Source organism: Podarcis bocagei (genome assembly GCF_964188305.1).
Source record: "Podarcis bocagei genome assembly, chromosome: 4".
In the NCBI taxonomy this organism is placed as follows: Eukaryota; Metazoa; Chordata; class Lepidosauria; order Squamata; family Lacertidae; genus Podarcis; species Podarcis bocagei.
The window spans coordinates 56,591,727-56,609,194 of record NC_138128.1 but is presented as its reverse complement, the minus strand read 5'-3'; the positions used below and the strand labels follow the sequence as shown (position 1 = coordinate 56,609,194).

General features: G+C 40.0%; 1 long non-coding RNA gene across 1 annotated transcript in view; it reads right to left on the bottom strand.

The window, feature by feature from the left end:
• The window catches only part of LOC308586469, a 182,155-nt gene that overhangs the window by 65,369 nt on the left and 99,318 nt on the right, over nucleotides 1-17,468 (bottom strand). The window contains exon 2 of the long non-coding RNA XR_014007901.1: nucleotides 11,915-11,955. This is a non-coding gene — a long non-coding RNA (uncharacterized lncRNA). The remainder of the gene's footprint in view (nucleotides 1-11,914; nucleotides 11,956-17,468) is intronic.

Here is a 17,468-nt window from a genome sequence, read left to right as displayed (position 1 = left end):
CCAAGAATATTGACAAGGGACGCGCAGATAAACGGCATTGTTTCCCGTCTCCAAATGTCTTCTTCAGTGCTTGTAAGAAAAGCCTGCTCTTTCATTTTAGAAATTGCTACTATATCAGACAGTCAGAGAAGAAAGCGACATTTGTATCATTCTAAAAAAGGCACATTTATATGCTCCTGACATAAGGACCTAAGACTATCAAACCCCCTTTCTTTACCTCTGCCAGGAAAATAATTGAAAGCATATTGAGCTGTAGGAACATGGAAAACTAGAGGCATTCCTTGAGCCCTTGTGGTTAGTTAAAGACAAATACTGAGAGACATTGAAACCAGAGTTTGTATGAGGCAAATGCTCATGTCACTGAAATAGGAGCGAATACCTTTCACTGTGGTATCCTTTTGAAAAACAAGGTTCGAGGTTGTTTGGAATTGCTCTTGTGTGGAAAAGGGTGGGCTTTTGGCCACACTGGTAATCTTTTCTGCAGGGAAGCCTGTTTGGAGAAATTTTTTAAAATATTGGTTCCTTTTCTCTTCTGACCGTACACTGAAAAAATTCTCAGCAATTTTTCCTGCTTGGTAAACGCTTCTGTCAAAAAACGGGGCCTCTCCAAGTGTTGCGACTGATGTGCATTTTCCATTTAGATCAAAGACATCAGCTGCATGTTATCACCTTAAAAATACCAGACAGATGTTAAGGTAGCTGTCAGCAGCAGTAACTCCGAAGGCCTAATTTACTGAAGCTGGAGGAGACAGCTGCCTATCAGTCTTCAAGCTTTTCCATTACCTAAAATTCTTCTCTGGTTTTGAATAGCTTTACTTCAGACTCTTAGCGTTCTTTCTGCTTGCCTTAAATCATGCCCAAACGTTATACTGTCACACTAGAGGTGGGAAGTTCCTTCAGCATGTACAGCCACACTTGTGTTAAAAGGAAGATGGTTTGTTGTACAGTGGTACCTCAGGTTACATACACTTCAGGTTACATACGCTTCAGGTTGCAGACTCCGCTAACCCAGAAATAGTGTTTCAGGTTAAGAACTTTGCTTCAGGATGAGAACAGAAATTGTGCTCTGGCGGCGCGGCGGCAGCAGGAGGCCACATTAGCTAAAGTGGTGCTTCAGGTTAAGAACAGTTTCAGGTTAAGAACTGGAATTAAAGGACTACACAGAAATTAAAGCTCATATTAGTGATTGGTTCCAATATATTCAAATTAAGTATAGATTAGCAAAAGACAAAAAGTTAGGATTTGAAAAAGAAATATCAAAATTCGATAAATATTTAATACAAGAAAAATCAAAAAATATATCTAAATTGTATAATCTGATTTTAGAGTGGGAAACAAATGATGAATTGGTTAAAGCATCAATGATTAAATGGGCGCAAGATATTGGGAAAAATATTATGTTTGAACAATGGGAAAAATTGTGGAAAGAAGATATGAAATTCACAATGTGTTATATACTGAAAGAAAATTACCTTAAAATGCAACATAGATGGTATTTAACACCTGAAAGAATAGCAAAAATGAATAAAAACTGTAGCGATATCTGCTGGCGATGCAACACGGGAAAAGGTACTATGATACATATATGGTGGAATTGTTTAAACATCAAACAATTTTGGGAAATAATATATAATGAAATGAAAAAAATGTTTAGATACTCATTTAGGAAAACGCCAGAAGGTTTTCTATTGGGAATAGTACCAGGAAGCCTAAAGGAAGAAGATAAGACCTTATATTAATACACAACAGTAGCAGCAAGGCTACTGATTGCGAAAAACTGTAAAAGTGGTATAATACCGACAAAAACAGAGTGGCTTGCCAAATTATTGGAGTATTACAATATATCCAAAACAATGGAAGAAATTGGAAGGATTTCAAAAGAAAAGATAGATAGGGACTGGAAGGTGTTTAAAAGATACTTGCAAAATCATATCGAAAAATCAGAACTCCTATTAGAATAAACAAGTTCCGTTTCAAATACTGAAATATCAAATAAGATGGAAAACAATGTGTAATAGAAAAAGAAGTATGAAATTAGGGTAAAGGTGTGTGAAAGAAAGTAATAGAAGTGGAAAGAAATTGTAATTGAGTAGATTGGAAGTCAAACACAAAGGTGGGGTGAAGGGTTGGTGGATGGTGATGGGGAAAGGAACTATTTGTGGGATTGAGTGTAAGTATGTTTGAACATTTTTTATGGATTGTATGAAATGTATGTTTGTATGCTTGTATAGCGTGTTCTCATAAAAGAGAGAGCACGTGTTGCGGATGGGGCCAAACAAAACCCCCAGTTAGTGACCAGCCCATTGATAGCAATGGGCGGGAGCAGATTGGATGAAGTTGTTACTGGGGCAAATTTGATGTTGCCAATTTAGGGGTGGGATCAATCCCCTTATATAAGCAGGGTCCACAGCTTTCTCTTTCTCTTTTGCTGTGGACATCGGATCTCCCGCCCGCCCTCCCTTGATTTGGGCTTGCGCTTTGACCTTGCTCTGCCTGTCATGGGGTCGTTCGCTTTGGTGCGGGGGCCCAGTAGGAATTTGTCCAATTGGCTGATTAGTGCGTGCCTTTTGGGTTTTGCCTACTGCTTAGCAAATCGTCACAACTTGTAAGGTTGGCGGTTAGGCATTGGTTAAAATTGGTTGGTGGAGGGGTATGGATTGGCTGTGCCTGCCCCTCCAATGCTGCTGCTGACGGGTATTCCGTTAAAGGAATTCTGAAGCTTACAATCCCCTTCGTCCAAACCCTGACGGCAGGGTGCGGGCCGCGTAAGCTTCAAGGAACATGCGCGGAGCAGTGAGGGCCTGTTACGCAGCTCCATCTGACTCTGACCATGTTTCCTCCGGGACTGACTAGGGAGTCAGTGCTGTCCCCCCCAAGGCGGGGGGGGGACAGGTAGTCATAACCAATGCCTAAGCAACCACTCTCAATTTGTATAAAATAAAGTTGTGGCCAAAATTATGCCAAAAACCTAAAACAAAAATTACGTGTGATGTCTGAGTTATTGGGGTAGGGGTTTTGGGGGACCTCAGCACGCAAATGTGTATTAATGATGAATTTAAATTAAATTAAAAAAAATAAAGTAAAAAAAAAAAACGGACCTCCGGAACGAATTAAGTACTTAACCCGAGGTACCACTGTATATGGTTTCACAAACATAGTCACTGCCTAGTCCAGAGCAAGGTATTATTTTGAAATGGTTAATCCCACACACGTGAGAGAAACTGACTGAGAATCTCAAAAGTCTTCAGCTGTGAGATTAGAAGCCACTTTTAAAAACTGCAATGATTTATTTGGAGCAGGGCTAGGCGACTGCTTATAGGCCATGATGGTTTCAAACATGTCTTTGAGCTTTTTGGATTCTCCACACATTTCCTTCCTGCTGCCTCCCCGCCCCCCTTTCTGAGGGGAAAATAATGGTACGGCAAAACGCTTTCACACAACTGGGCATTTTCGCGGAGCACCTGCTTCACTATTAATATCAACTGAATGAAGGAAAAGCCCTGAATCAAGGCTTGGATGCAAAACACCTTTGATGTTTCAAAAATGCTTCAGAGGAATCAGTTCAGCAAAGTATGCTCCAAACTGTTTACAGCTGTGGTCTTATGAACAACAGTGATAGATTTGAAATTGCTAAAACAACAAAGTCTTGTGGCACCCTAAAGACTACCAGATTTATTATGGCATCTATTTATTTATTTAACCATTTCTGTCCCACTTTCTCCTATATGTCTTTTAAAAAGGCTGAAGGCTTTTTAATATATATTTATTATATGTTAAATATAATAAAACAGAATCACAAAACTCCGAGAAGCAGCAGCGTACCTTCCCCCTTCCTCAAAAAACCAAAATGCAAAGCAGTCATTAAAGCAATTGGCTGTCTTCCAACAGAAAAAGCCGGTCAATTTAGAAAGTTAAAACAGATCAGTACAGGAGCTTCAAAAGCAGCCATTGCCCCCAAGCCCTGCTAATCAGGAAGGTGTGGAGCACCGGTAGAAAGATGTTAAGAAACCTTAGAAACCAGGGTGGCACTGCAACTGTTTGTTCAGTGGCTCACACAGTTAATAATCCTGCTGACTACACATCTGGGGGCTTATTCTCTGCCAGCCATGCATGTACTTAGTAGCAGCTAGATACAAATTTCCCTTTGCATATGACACACCTTTCCCCAGCATGTCCTTGCATGCATGGAAACACAAGCATGCCAACAGGTTCAGTCAGTGCCGTGCGGTGAATTTTCTTTTGGGGAACAGGGCTGTATGTAGAGTTGGGGATCCCAAGGGTCCTCTAGTCCAACCGCCTGCAAGACAGAAATCTCCACTCAAGCATCTCTGGCAGATACCTAAAAGCCTTCAATGAAGGAGAGTCCACAGCCTCCCAAGGAAGTCCATTCCCCAGCTGGTCAATTTGCCAGTTCCAAGCAGCTTGCAAAAAGAAGAAAAGTTTGGCTTTGCTTTGTTTGTTTTTTAAAAAGACAACTCCAGGTGGAAGCGTTGTTAAATGTAAAAAGCATTTTTAACACACACCCTTTCTTCACCACCTCCCTTTCTATGATCATGTTGGTGGTGGTTGTTGCATGTTGCTGTTGATCCTTCAGGTTCTGGCAGATTGGGGCTGGGGGTTTATGTTATTAAAACACCACACTTTCAAAACACACACACACAGTGGCTGTTCCACCCCTACCCCAGAGGCACTTCAGGCTTTCTGACTACTCTTCCTTTAAAAATGAAGAAGGGGCTGCAGTTCTGCTTCAAGCAGCCACTTCCTAATCATGTGTGTGTGTTGTTATGATTACAGAGGTAATGAGAGAAAGAACGAGAGAGAGATGTGCATGCACAAACACAAGGAGCCTGGAGACACTGGCTAAACAGGTGATAACAACAACAACAACAACAACAACAACAACAACAAAATAATACATTTTATTTATACCCCGCCCTCCCCAGCCAAGACCAGGCTCAGGTATAACACCAGATATAAAACAGTTGATTGAAATACAACTTAAAAAACAAGATTAAAATACAACATTAAAATGCAGCCTCATTTCACCATCGTTTGTTTCCCCTCTCCTTTGCTCCTGCCTATTGGATCTATGATGGTACACTAAGGATCAGCATTCCAAATGGTAACAGGGCCATTGCCCTAAGTTATATAGTAAAACATCATTCAAAGTGGCACGGTTAGTTCTGAGGCATGTGTAGGGAACCCCTTGGCCTTCCAGGTGTCGTTGGACTCTAACTCCCAGGAGCCCCAGCCCACGTGGTGAGTGGTCAGGGATGATGCAAGTTGTAGTTCAACAACATCTGGAAGGCTGAAGGTACCCCACCCCTATTCTAGAGAGTTGATAGGCCTCAGCAGGGCTACAGAGTCCAGACAAGCAAACAGTAGGGTCTCAGGAAGGTCAGCAGCTAGTGTGAGAATGAAGGGTGTCAAGAGGAAGCTCAAATCGGCAGGAGCTTCTTAAACAGCCAAGGCTAAAAAGGAAGCGCTGGTTGTTGAGCCATGGTGGATATGTCATGACTGGTTTCCTAAGACTAGGTTCTGAGTAGATTATTATACTGGTTTGCTAACCAGCAGTTGGCCTAAGAAAGAAATGATCAGCTAGCAGCAATAAAAGCATGATGATGATGATGGTGATGATGATGCCACCATCTGAAAAGGTTGCCCCAGACTAGGTTCTGGGCAGCTTCAAGTGAAATATGATAACATTAAGTTCCATGCTTGCTGTATTGGGTATAGGGCACAATGTGTAACGTTAACATAATTCAAATTAGGGTTTGCTTTAATATATAATTGTGTACTGGGTTTGATCTCCTCTGAGGCACTTTGCATAACCATTTTCAAATACATTTCTCTTTTCCTGTAGTGCAGAAGCCTGATACGTACAACTTCACCATCACACTTAAATTTACTGAACTTTTTAAATATTTCAATAAAAGTTCTGTTTCTCTGCTTATAGATAAATCAGTACAAAAGTGAGCACTGTGTTTAAATCAGCAGCTGATTTGGGATGCCTTGAAAGGGAATTCACAACAGCTACAATAGCAGTTGGCCATAAGTGGAAACAGAAAGAACCGCCATCACTGAAAGAGATTAGTAGGATCTGGGATGTGATATACATGTTGAAACTTACAGACATTATTAAATAGAGAGAAGACAGAAAGGGAAATAAAAGTTTCATTGAAAAATGGTCAATGTTTATTATGTACTGCACTAGAACAATAAGGTACAAGATGATGTTCAACCATATAACTTATTAGAAGCTTTGTAATAGGGACAGCTTGTTTTCTCCCCCCCCCATTGGAAATATATGAAATCAAAACTTTATTCTCTGCTTAGTGTAATTGTATGCATAGATACACACACACCTTTTTCTTTTGTGCATTTATGTGCTTGTAGATAAAATTTCTTAGCAATAAAAAGGATTGAAACATTTTGTGGTTTTTGGTGTAAAATATATGGTATATATTACCTAGGGAAGGACAAATTGTTAATTTTGGTTACCCTCAGTTTCTCATTTTTTCCACTCTTCATTTCAGGTTGTCATATTTTTCACATCAGTTTGCATTAAAAAAAACCCCAAAGAACATTTAGTGCATTTTCCTCCTAATATACACATTTTTGTATGAAATTTTGCCAAATGTACAGCTATTTTACAAACGATTTCCCCTAACATGATGCATTTTTTGTATGTTTATTACTACTGTTATATGCATTTTTTTACAGGCACGTCCCCCTATTATATGGATTTTGGTACACCTTGATTTTATAGAAAATGGCATCACAAAGTGTGGGGAAGCTGGGATTTTCAAACATTTCAGTTTAGTTCAGTTGTTCTGGAAAGTGCAAATTAGGCAGGCACAACCAAAGTGGAACCCCACCCCCAAAATGCTACTACAGCTTGAAGGGAGAAGGCCATATGGATTTTCTGGCTGAGGCACCGAAATATAGTTGGCTGCTGCTGTTCTTAGGCACTGGTTTGCCTTTCAATGGGGCTCATCTGGAGATATATTTTTTTTAAGGAACACAGTCTGCAGCAAGTCACTGGAGGGATTTGCAGGGATCTGTCAAGCAAATGTCATGCTGAAAGACTCTAATTGTACGGTAACAGGGTTAAGCACTTATCTCCTCTTGCATGTAAGAGTCTTTGCTGTTTTTGGCAACAGGTATGCATTAAAAACGATGTTTCTGAGTGTTTAAAGATAATGGCACAATGAGAAATGAAGAAGTGTTTTGTCTGAGGAAGTCAAAGAAGAAGTATGAAGCTGATAGTATTTATAAAATCCTGTTCATGGTGGAGTGTGTGCTAGAATGTAAAGAGGATTGGAAGTGATAAGTGATCTCAGGGGACCATTAAAAAGGTGTTTTAAGAGAACGCCTAGTGCCAGCCATTTGTTGTTAAGAGAGATAAAATTTCACATTTTCCCTAATCCCCGTATTCCACAGAAATTTGTTGAGAGAAAAAACCTAGGTGGCTTTGATAACCACACCAATAGTTGAATCTGGGCAATTTCTGCGGGTCTAATATAATGCATGCACCTTATGCTGACATATCTCAAATAGTTAAAATCTGTATACGGGCAGGGCTGTGGAAGTTCATTGCTTTTCTCGGATGTTTGTACAATCACTTAATTTACCTGAGAAGTTCACGAAGAAACACAGCCAGTTTCCCCATTTTATTCTCATCAGGTAGATTGAAAGATAGAGACAAGTGTACGGTCATCCAGTGAGTTTCATAGCTGAGCCGTTCTCTTGGTCTAAGTCCACCCATATGCTTTAGGGGGTTGCATAGGTTTCAATTTGCATTGGCATGCTCTGTAAATCTCATTCTCTTTCTGAGTTGCTGTATGTTCTCTGCACTTCAGTGTGTATTCTGTATCCCAAGTTGCTCTGCATAAAATGAAGCTCTGTGGTTTACATTCACTATAATGGAAAACTTTTAAAATGGTTCTGACCTTTTTTCCTTTTGGCCAAAGTGGATGGAATTAACTGGCACATGAGCCTCTCCAGAGTAGAATAGGTATGCCAACTTGTAGACATATAGGGGATTCACTTTTCTCAATAATTTTTTATTTATGAGGGCAGGGCAGAATGGAGACTTCTCTTTTTCTTACTTAAGGTCATTAAGACATGGCCAAGTAGTGCATATTCTTGCTTCTCTCTCCCTCTCTCCCCCCTCTCTCTGTGTGCTCCAATGGGACATAACATATGAGGCTGTCTAGAATGGTGCCTGCAGAATTTGAAAACTTTTTCTTTCTTTCTTTTATTAAGCAGATCTACATAGGATTTTAACTTAAAAGAAAAATAATCCTCTGCTGCTATGCTTTAGTAGAATTCTTCAGTGTTCCACAGGCAACATTTTGCATAGTCTCCTGTCTTCCAGGTTGAAGGTAGTCAAGAATTAATATATGAAAACTGTATTGTGCATTCAGAACAATTATTTTAAAGAAGCAAGACAAGGGGACAGGACTTTGGACCTGTTGGCCTGCCAGACTGCACGCTAGCAACTGCCATGGGATCGTGCACTCCAGCGAGCTGCCAGGACTTTAAATTTTAAAAAGGAGATAGCACTGTGATGAATCTTCTCCAGACATTGTTTTACTGAATGCCACATAACGGACTGGAACAGGAGCAAAGGAGCCTGTCAATTACTATAGCAGCAAGAAAACCTTGTTCCCTACCATAGTGCAAAACTGCAACTCTTTGAACAGCAGCAGCAGCAAAGGCCAAAGGATCTATTGATGCTCTGTGCAGGTCTGGCACTGAATGGAATCTAGGATGGTCCCTTATGTCACTATTTGAATTTTTGTAAATGGTGCCCAGAAGACATGTTGGTTGAAATAAATGCTAGTTGGAATGCTTATTTTAAATAGGCATGAAATGAAGGCCTCTGATGACTTCATAGTCATACTTGTGTGCTAAGACTAAACATTTTCTTTCATTTAGGCTGGCAGTGGAAATGTTTGTCATATCTAATACAGTGCTCTATTTGTAGATATTAATACTGTATTGCATTGGCTGGCTGCCAGTTTGTATGTTTCTTTTATTAGGTGTCCTCCGCATTAAGCCTGCCCCCTTTCAATTTATGTGCATTCTGACCTGTACATTAGTAACTTATTTCCATTACTCTGTATTAAACTTTCACAGGCCATCTATCATGTAAATTACAGTACTGATTTAAAAGGTATTTGATTCCTCCCCACCTTCGTTCTGTGACCATGTTGTATACATCGCTGGCTTAACTGTTCAACATGAAGATGTTTATATTTTCATCTCTGCTTTGTCCAGCTGAAAGTAATACGGAAGGGTTCGAAAAGAAATAGGCAAGATAAGAGGTGGGATCCAAAAATGCTTTGTGAGAAAAGGGACTTCTGCTGATGGAAGTGCTATTGTACAACTCTTTCTAGAGCTTGTGCAACCTCTTACAGAAGTCAAAGCACAAGACCTGCTCTCACACCTGCCTTTTATGGTATTGTACAAACTCTTGCATGAGATGACAGAGCGAAGGCTACCTGCTGATTTATTCTTCTCTGAATTGAACCCATAGTGAGCTACTGCAGATTCATGCAATATAATCTAGCTCCTCCCCTTAACTATACAGCCATTTCTTGTGGCTGTGCAATGTCATCATAGCTTCAGACTGCCTGTGTTTTCAGCTGGTGCGACAGGGAGCTCTGCAATGGCAGAGCTGGGTGGAGGGACACCCTCACCACATCCTAATCCCTTCTAGCTCAGCAGATCAGGGGTTAGGGTTCTTCTGTTAATCAGATTTAAATACAATCTGGATTCTGGATTCTTCTCAAGAATAATCTATTTGGAGACAATGCTATGAAATAAAGCGGCTAGTGGGTGGTTGAATATATCCCCAAACTCCTTGTAAGGAAATACCATTCCTTCATGGGCTTCTAGTTTTTAAACACACACATGTAGAATTCTCTTCCTTGTAACTTTCCTAAACCCATGTTCTTCCTAGTAGAATGTGGATATAAGAGTCATTTTGGAAGTGTGTAATGGAGAGTAATACTCTGTAAAAGCATCACAGATCCTCTTATTCTCAGTTATAAATGAACCTTTCCACTCTCTCTGTAGCAGTTAGACCAAGACTGGAGAGACCCACATTGTCATGAAGCTCACTGGCTGAGCTTAGATTAGTCACACTCTCTTGGCCTGACCTACCTTGCAGAGGAAAGGTGGGATATCTGTGTAATAAATAGATATGGAGTTAGTAAACCTTCTACCATATCCCTTTCCAGACTTTTGATAAAATGTTATAGGACATCCAAGCATGATCTGGCCACACACACACACACACACACACACACACACACACGATCCTGTCTCCTACTCCTGAAGTACAGGCCCTCATAGGAGGGTGCTGTTCTTTGTACACACTATTCAGCGCATAACACTCAAAGAGATCCTATAGTTGAGTCTTCTTCCAAAGCGTTGCCAAAATGTGAAGTTTTGACTGTATTGATATGAGCATTTACCAGACAATTAAATCACCTCAAATAATCCAGTTATCTGGGCAGAAGTTAGGGCAAGCTGTCAGAGAAAAGTCTGCAAGTATCCATTTTACAAATATGTACAAACCTCCCTTTTGGATCTATGGTAACAAAAGAGTGTTGTTGTTTTTTTAAGACTACAGCACCGTGGCTCTCTTGCTTTTGATAAGCCAGCAGTAACAGATTGATACAGGAGTCAATTAGATTTTAAAAGAGGGCTCTGACCATTTTTCGTATATGTTTCCTGGAGCAAACCAGCTGAGTTTTATTTTTAAAATGAAGCAAGCAAGCAAACAAAGAATAGCACTGAGAACTATGAGGAGATTCGGCAAAAAGGAAAGAGTAGGTGGGTAAAATTGTGACTGGCCAGTAAGGCGAAAAGAAAATTAGTTCTAATATTAGGTAAAATTGGAATATAGGTCCCTATAGGCTCCCAGCCAAAAGAAATTCAGCCCAGTTTTTGTCAAAGTGGTACACATAACTTGGAAGTGGTGGCAAGTCAAAGTTCACAATGGGTCACTTTAGCTCCAAATAAAATATTATCTGACATGGTTGGCTTTAGTTTTCATGCACCAGTCAGTGCAACAGAGCTGGTCTAATTTGTGTTGTGAATCCAGTTTTTCATACAGTGCTTTCTTTATTGAAATCTATATAAAGCTTTCTTTAAGCAGCGTTTTTCACTGGAAAGCAACAAAGGGGTGTTTATACAGGACAATAGGAGAACCTTCATTTACTTTGTGGAGTTGGTTTTTTGGCTTATGCAATGAACACAAAAGGAAGTGAACACCCCCATGCAGTCTACCTTTTTGTTCCGTGTGTAGGAAGTGTGGAGATTTGTTATTATAAAGTCTGAAACTCCATATGAGCTTAAGTTTTTAGTTTAGCGAACCACCAACTATATAACATCTACTGTGAACACAGGGATAATGATTTCCTTGTGTGTTGTTAAGATTAGAGTGAATGAATGCAGAGCAAGTCAATTGCCACCTTTGCTTGAAAACTGTCTTGCAGTGAAAGAAACCTTGAACAGTGATTCATTGTTGCACAACACTCAAAACTTCCTTGGCCTTGGGAGATGCAATGGACCACCTCACATATAACCAAATACCTCACCGTACTGGATCAGCAAGGAATCTCTTCAGTTATGGTATGATCTCTTACGTTCGCATGTTGACACAGAAAGTGGCTAGGCCAAGGGTGAGGAACCTTTAGCCCTCCAGTTCAAGTTGTTGGACTCCAGTTCCCATAAGTCCCAGTGAGCATGGCCAGTGTCAGAGATGATGAGAGTTGTAGGCCAGTAACATCTAGAGGACCACAGTTTCCTTATACCTGGTTTAGGCCCTAGGTTGCTCCACCAGCTTGCAAAAGTAACCTCTAGCAGCCTCAATTTAATTATAGCAGGGATTCCCTACCTGCGGTCCAGGCGGCTTCATTCTGGTGGTCTGCTGCATGCCTGTAAAATACAATAATAATAAAAACATTCAGCATCTAGAACAGTGCTGAATGGGCAGAAAAATCATTAGGTGATTTTTCATTAGGAGACCATCAGCAATTTTCAGTTGGTCTGTGGGGAATTAAGGTTTGGGAACCACTAATATATAGATATCAAATCCTCCTGTAAGTGGATTGTTTTTGATATGATCTGCCTTGGGTCTTCCCTGTTCCTGCTTCTCATCATATTCCTAACAAGCTCCTCATCACAGTTTTTGAATTTGTGGTGCAGATGCCAGGAATACAGGAAGCTGTCATTCATCAGGTCTACTGATGGCAACAAGGTTTCAGGCAGAGTTCTTTTCCATCACCTGCCCCTTTTAGCTTTGTGACCTTCATGCAAAAACATGTGCTCCACCACTGCTCATTGATCTCCTTCTTGATTAAGATTACCACAGTTGTTTTTGAGTTTTCTTGTGCTGAGGAAGGGTGTAACACCAGATCAGGAAGTTCAGGTGGCCCAGCACCCGCAGTAGGAATCATTTGCAAAGTCTCTAGACCAGGCTGTAAAATTTTAGCCCAAGCTACTTTATTAGAATGTTAACATGGTATAGTTCAAGGGCAGCCTAGAACATTATGGTTCTTTCCCACCCATTTTAGATTTCCTGAAATGTTCCATTTCCTTTACCAAAGTTGCCACAACCACCACCATTACACACAGCCTTTAAAGACTGTGCTGGTATGTCTGCTATAATTGTAGTGTAAGACAGATGTTCTTGGGACTCCAACTTCCATCATCCCTGACCATTGCCTATGCTGCCTGGGGATGATGGAAGTAGTAGCTCAACAGCACATGGAAGGTCACCCAGTTGCCCACTCCTGGAAGAGATCAAGAAAAACTGTTGGGCATTCCGCGCTTAGAATTGCTCATTAGTCCAGCACTGCCTTTTCAGCTGCTCTCCACCCCTCAGTCCCATATCCAGGGAAAGTGAAAATAATTTTATACTTAGCCAGGAGTAGACTGAAAGTTTCATTTTGAGGACTTCAAACAGAATATAAATCTAGATAGTGTAGTGATAAAAATGTTTGGCTGAAGTCTCCTATTGGCTTTTCAACATGAAATATTGACATGAGGGATTTTTTTATAGGCACAAATGTTATTTTTCACTGGCTGTCAGAAGAGGCCTATTATGGCTCCTTCTACAGTTCTCTATTGTGATATGCTAGCAAGTTTATTCTTTGTTTCCATTAGACTGAATAAACATTGGGATTTGAGTCAGCTTCTAATCCATTATATAGGATTTTCATTGTGAGGCACGTTTTTATTTTTTGCCTGACAAATTCTTAAAATATAGCATCTGAAAACATTTTTTAAGTAAAGGCATCCACCACTCATTTGGTTTACAGTTACTGGCACATTTTCAATATGAGAGGTCCTGGTTGATTTTTTAAAAGCAGGGCAAGAGTACTCAAATACCCCTATGACAATTGAGACGAGCTCTGCAGAACGAGTTTATAAATATTTATGCATTTAAAAGACGAGCGTCTATAAGCCCCAGTGTGGTGGAAAGGAATATATCTAATTTAGAGATCTTCACAGTGTTATAATGGAACTGCAGTACCAGTTATCCCATTTGACTGAATGCCACTGTTCTTCTCAACAGAATGAAAACATAACACAACGTACGCAAAATCAGCAAAGCATCATGATCTGGAGTTGGGGGGGGAGAATGAATAAATTCACAGGAAAGAACATCTTTAACAGACTTTAAACTTTACTATGAATCAGCAGCATTTTGCTGGCTGAAAGAATGGCTGCTTCTTGAGAGCACAGACATTTTGGATTTGGAAGGCTTTAACAATGTTTTTGGGTGGCATGCATACTTGTGGTATGACAAGGTTAAAGCACATAAAGCATTCAAAAACCATATTGTCAGAAGAGTGTTGTTTAATGTTTGGACAAGATATAAAGACTTGAAAACAAAACCCCAAGGTGGCTATCACCAATGGAGGCGAAGGCTCAGAAAAAACTTAATATGGAGGCTAAATGGCCAAAATATTGGGAAATTTTGGAACAAGAAGGAAACAAATTGAAATTGCAGAGTTTTGAGAAATTAAAAGATAAAGTGCGAGACTGGCTACATTACTATCAGATAATGGAGGCATATAACTTGGAGAAGAAAATTGGCTTCCAGGTGGAAAAATCAAAACTAGAAACAGAACTGTTAGAACCTAAAACTAAGATTTTGTCAAAGATGTATAACTTGCTGTTGAAATGGAATACTCAGGATGAAACAGTCAAATCTGCTATGATTAAATGGGCACAAGATGTTGGACATAACATTATGTTTGCTGACTGGGAACAGTTGTGGACCACAGGTATGAAATTTACAGCATGTAATGCCCTAAGAGGGAATATTATGAAAATGATATACAGGTGGTACATGACACCAGTCAAGCTTGCAAAAATCTATCATCTGCCCGATAATAAATGTTGGAAATGCAAAGAAACTGAAGGTACATTCTTTCACCTTTGGTGGACGTGCCCAAGGATTAAGGCTTTCTGGGAGATGATATATAATGAACTGAAAAAGGTATTTAAATATACCTTCTTGAAGAAACCAGAGGCCTTTCTCCTGGGCATATAAATCCACCTAACAGTTATGTTGTTCTTATGTAGCCACATCAGTTTCTTCACATGCCTCCCACTTTTCTTTTTTGTTGGAATCGTCTGCTTTTCTGCCTTCAATATTCCACCTTTAAGAAACTCCCATCCAACTTGGACTCCACCTTCTGTTTGAGTATTTCTGACCAGGGGATCTCACCCAGAAGTTCCTTAAGCTTTTCAAAACCAGTCTTCTTCAAGTCCAGAGTGGATGTCTGACTACACTCAGCTTTCCAATGTGTTTTCCTTTGTAATTTCCCCTTGCTCTTGTGTTCGGACTGATTAAATCAAATTTTAAAATAATGATATTTTGACAATAATGATTTTAATTACTGTTCTACAAAAATCTCTAGTGCCATATTTGATTTTGGTTTCCTTTACTCTGGAGTCCTTGGAATTCACTCTGCGACTAATTGCCTGAGCAGACTACCCAGTATAGTGAGTTTGCTGAGCCCCTAAGCAAGTTACAGATATTAAAGGTCTGTTTACTGGGAGCAGCCATGGACGTAAGATGCCCTCTTGGTGGCAAGGGTGAGGGCCAAGAGAAGGGTGGCTGGGTTTACTGGTTGGCGTGTCTCCCCTCCCTCTCAAAGTGCCGGCTACATCTTGTGCCATTACACTACGTGATTTTCACACCATTTTCACACCTAGTATTAAAGTTTCTTTTTCCACTCTGTTGTCTGGACTACCTTAAGCCGGCACTTGGCTATCAAATCCACAGACTTAGGAACATGGAAGAAAGTCTGTTGAACTCTCCGGCTGCTGATCATGCCTGAACGGGCTAAATATATGCAGCAAAAATATCTAGTGAGCCAAAGCAAATATTTAGATTCCCCTGAACTCATTGAGGAGGGAAATTCAGTTGAGCAGAATTCAGGTCCTTACATCCATCAAAAAGATGTAAAAAATAATAATCTAATTTTCATAGTGAATGATAGATTAAATAGCAGTGTATTTGCATTCTTCTACCTCTATAGGTGGGGGACAGGGAGGGTCACAGATTATATGAATTAAGTGTCGTGAACCTTGCAGAAAATAAGGGAAGTTCATTAGCAAGCTCTTATTTTACACCAAAGCAGGAGTGGTGGTAGCTAATCACTCTGCACAGCAGTAAGAGTCACAGGCAGCATGTAGAAAGTCAGGTAACTTCTCAAGTTTCAGGTTAAACCTAAAGGAAACTCAGAAGGCCCTCCTTTCCCCCCTTCCCAGTACATTTCTTTTCAGTTTATGTGGAGTTAGCAGCATTCAGTGTCAATTAAGCTGCCAGGATCTTGAGATAATAACAGCAGGAAATTCTATCGCAAGATAAATTCAAGATGGTAGCTACAACTTGTCTTTACTGAATGAGACCATATTCTGAAGTGTATATATAAACCCAAAGTAAAATGTATTCAGCATTTATATTGAAACAGCAAAATATCTCATTTCACTACCCTGCCATAGCTAATATATATATATTGCCTCGAACATATTCTGTTTATAGTCTGCAAAGGACAAGGTTTATTTGGATGGGGTGTGTTTTGAGTTCATGTGGGTTTTCTTCCTTGAACTGGAACATATATATATATATATATATATATATATATATATATATAATCAGTGTCTTGTGTCGTTCTGCCCAGCTTTTCTGTCTGTAGCCTTGCCAAGGTTTATCACTGCTCACTTCTGGATAGTGTTAATGATGCGGTCACTTCCTGTCTGCAAAAGAATGGTAACAGTCACCAGATTTCCCTGCATACTCCAGAGAAGCTAGGGAGCACTATCTAAATGGTAAAAAAGAAAAGAAAAGAAAAATGATAACAGTATATGTAGAGCACTTTGGATTATAATATACTGAACACACTTTGTCAAATGGATGAGAAGGGAAGTCTTTTCTGCATGAATCTTTTGCCTGCTAAATGTGTTTTCTTCCACCCTGTTGTGATTTCTGAATTTGTCATGGAAATAAGCTTCTCGTTTTCATCACTTCACGCAACATATTGTGAATATTAGTGGGAAGTGGAAACCAGAAGAAAGAGAAGAAGTGATGAGAAGCGACGAAGGGGGTGCTGGCAATAAGTTATCCTTACTCACCTTTGTGACTACGCAAAGCCCAAAATTAGAACAGACATTGTTTTCAGTGGAACATATGCTTCAAAGTCCTGCTTTTTCCAATACACAGAGAAGAAGGGGGTTGCTTAGAAAAACGGGGTAATATAACACAGCACTCAAGCTACCAGTGCAAATATAGGAAATGTGTTTAGATGAAGTCACTGTGCCTAAGTAATTTTGGGTATGCCATTTCCCCTCTATTTCCAGTGTTCAGGCTGTGAGCACCATTTCAAAAAGAATGCTCAGTAGCCATAGACTATCGTTACATGCCACACTAATCTCTACAGCAGTGTGAGATTAAGGGGTTCCAGGTATGCTTACCTGGAAGCATAGGTCTGTGATTCCTTTCGGAAAAATGAGGCACAGCAGACCCGGTAGTGTCTTTATGATATATGGTTTATACAGCCCGAGTCTACAATGAAGGGGTGAACAGCATTCATACCCCAAGAGCTTCTTGCTTCTTCCATAGTTACAGAAGCATTTAACTCCTTACTTCACAACATTTCAATAAATGTAAGATTTTGGGTATATCAATGTGAAGAAGAGGAGAACTGTACTTTTCCTGGTAGTTATATTGCTTCTATTTTCATTCTAACAAATGTTAGTTAGACATATGGAGCTCTTAAAGGTAAAGGTAAAGGACTGGACCATTAGGTCCAGTCGTGACCAACTCTGGGGTTGCAGCGCTCATCTCGCTTTATTGGCCGAGGGAGCTGGCGTACAGCTTCTGGGTCATGTGGAGCTCTTATTTTTCTTCAATGTTGTCATATAATGGAGAT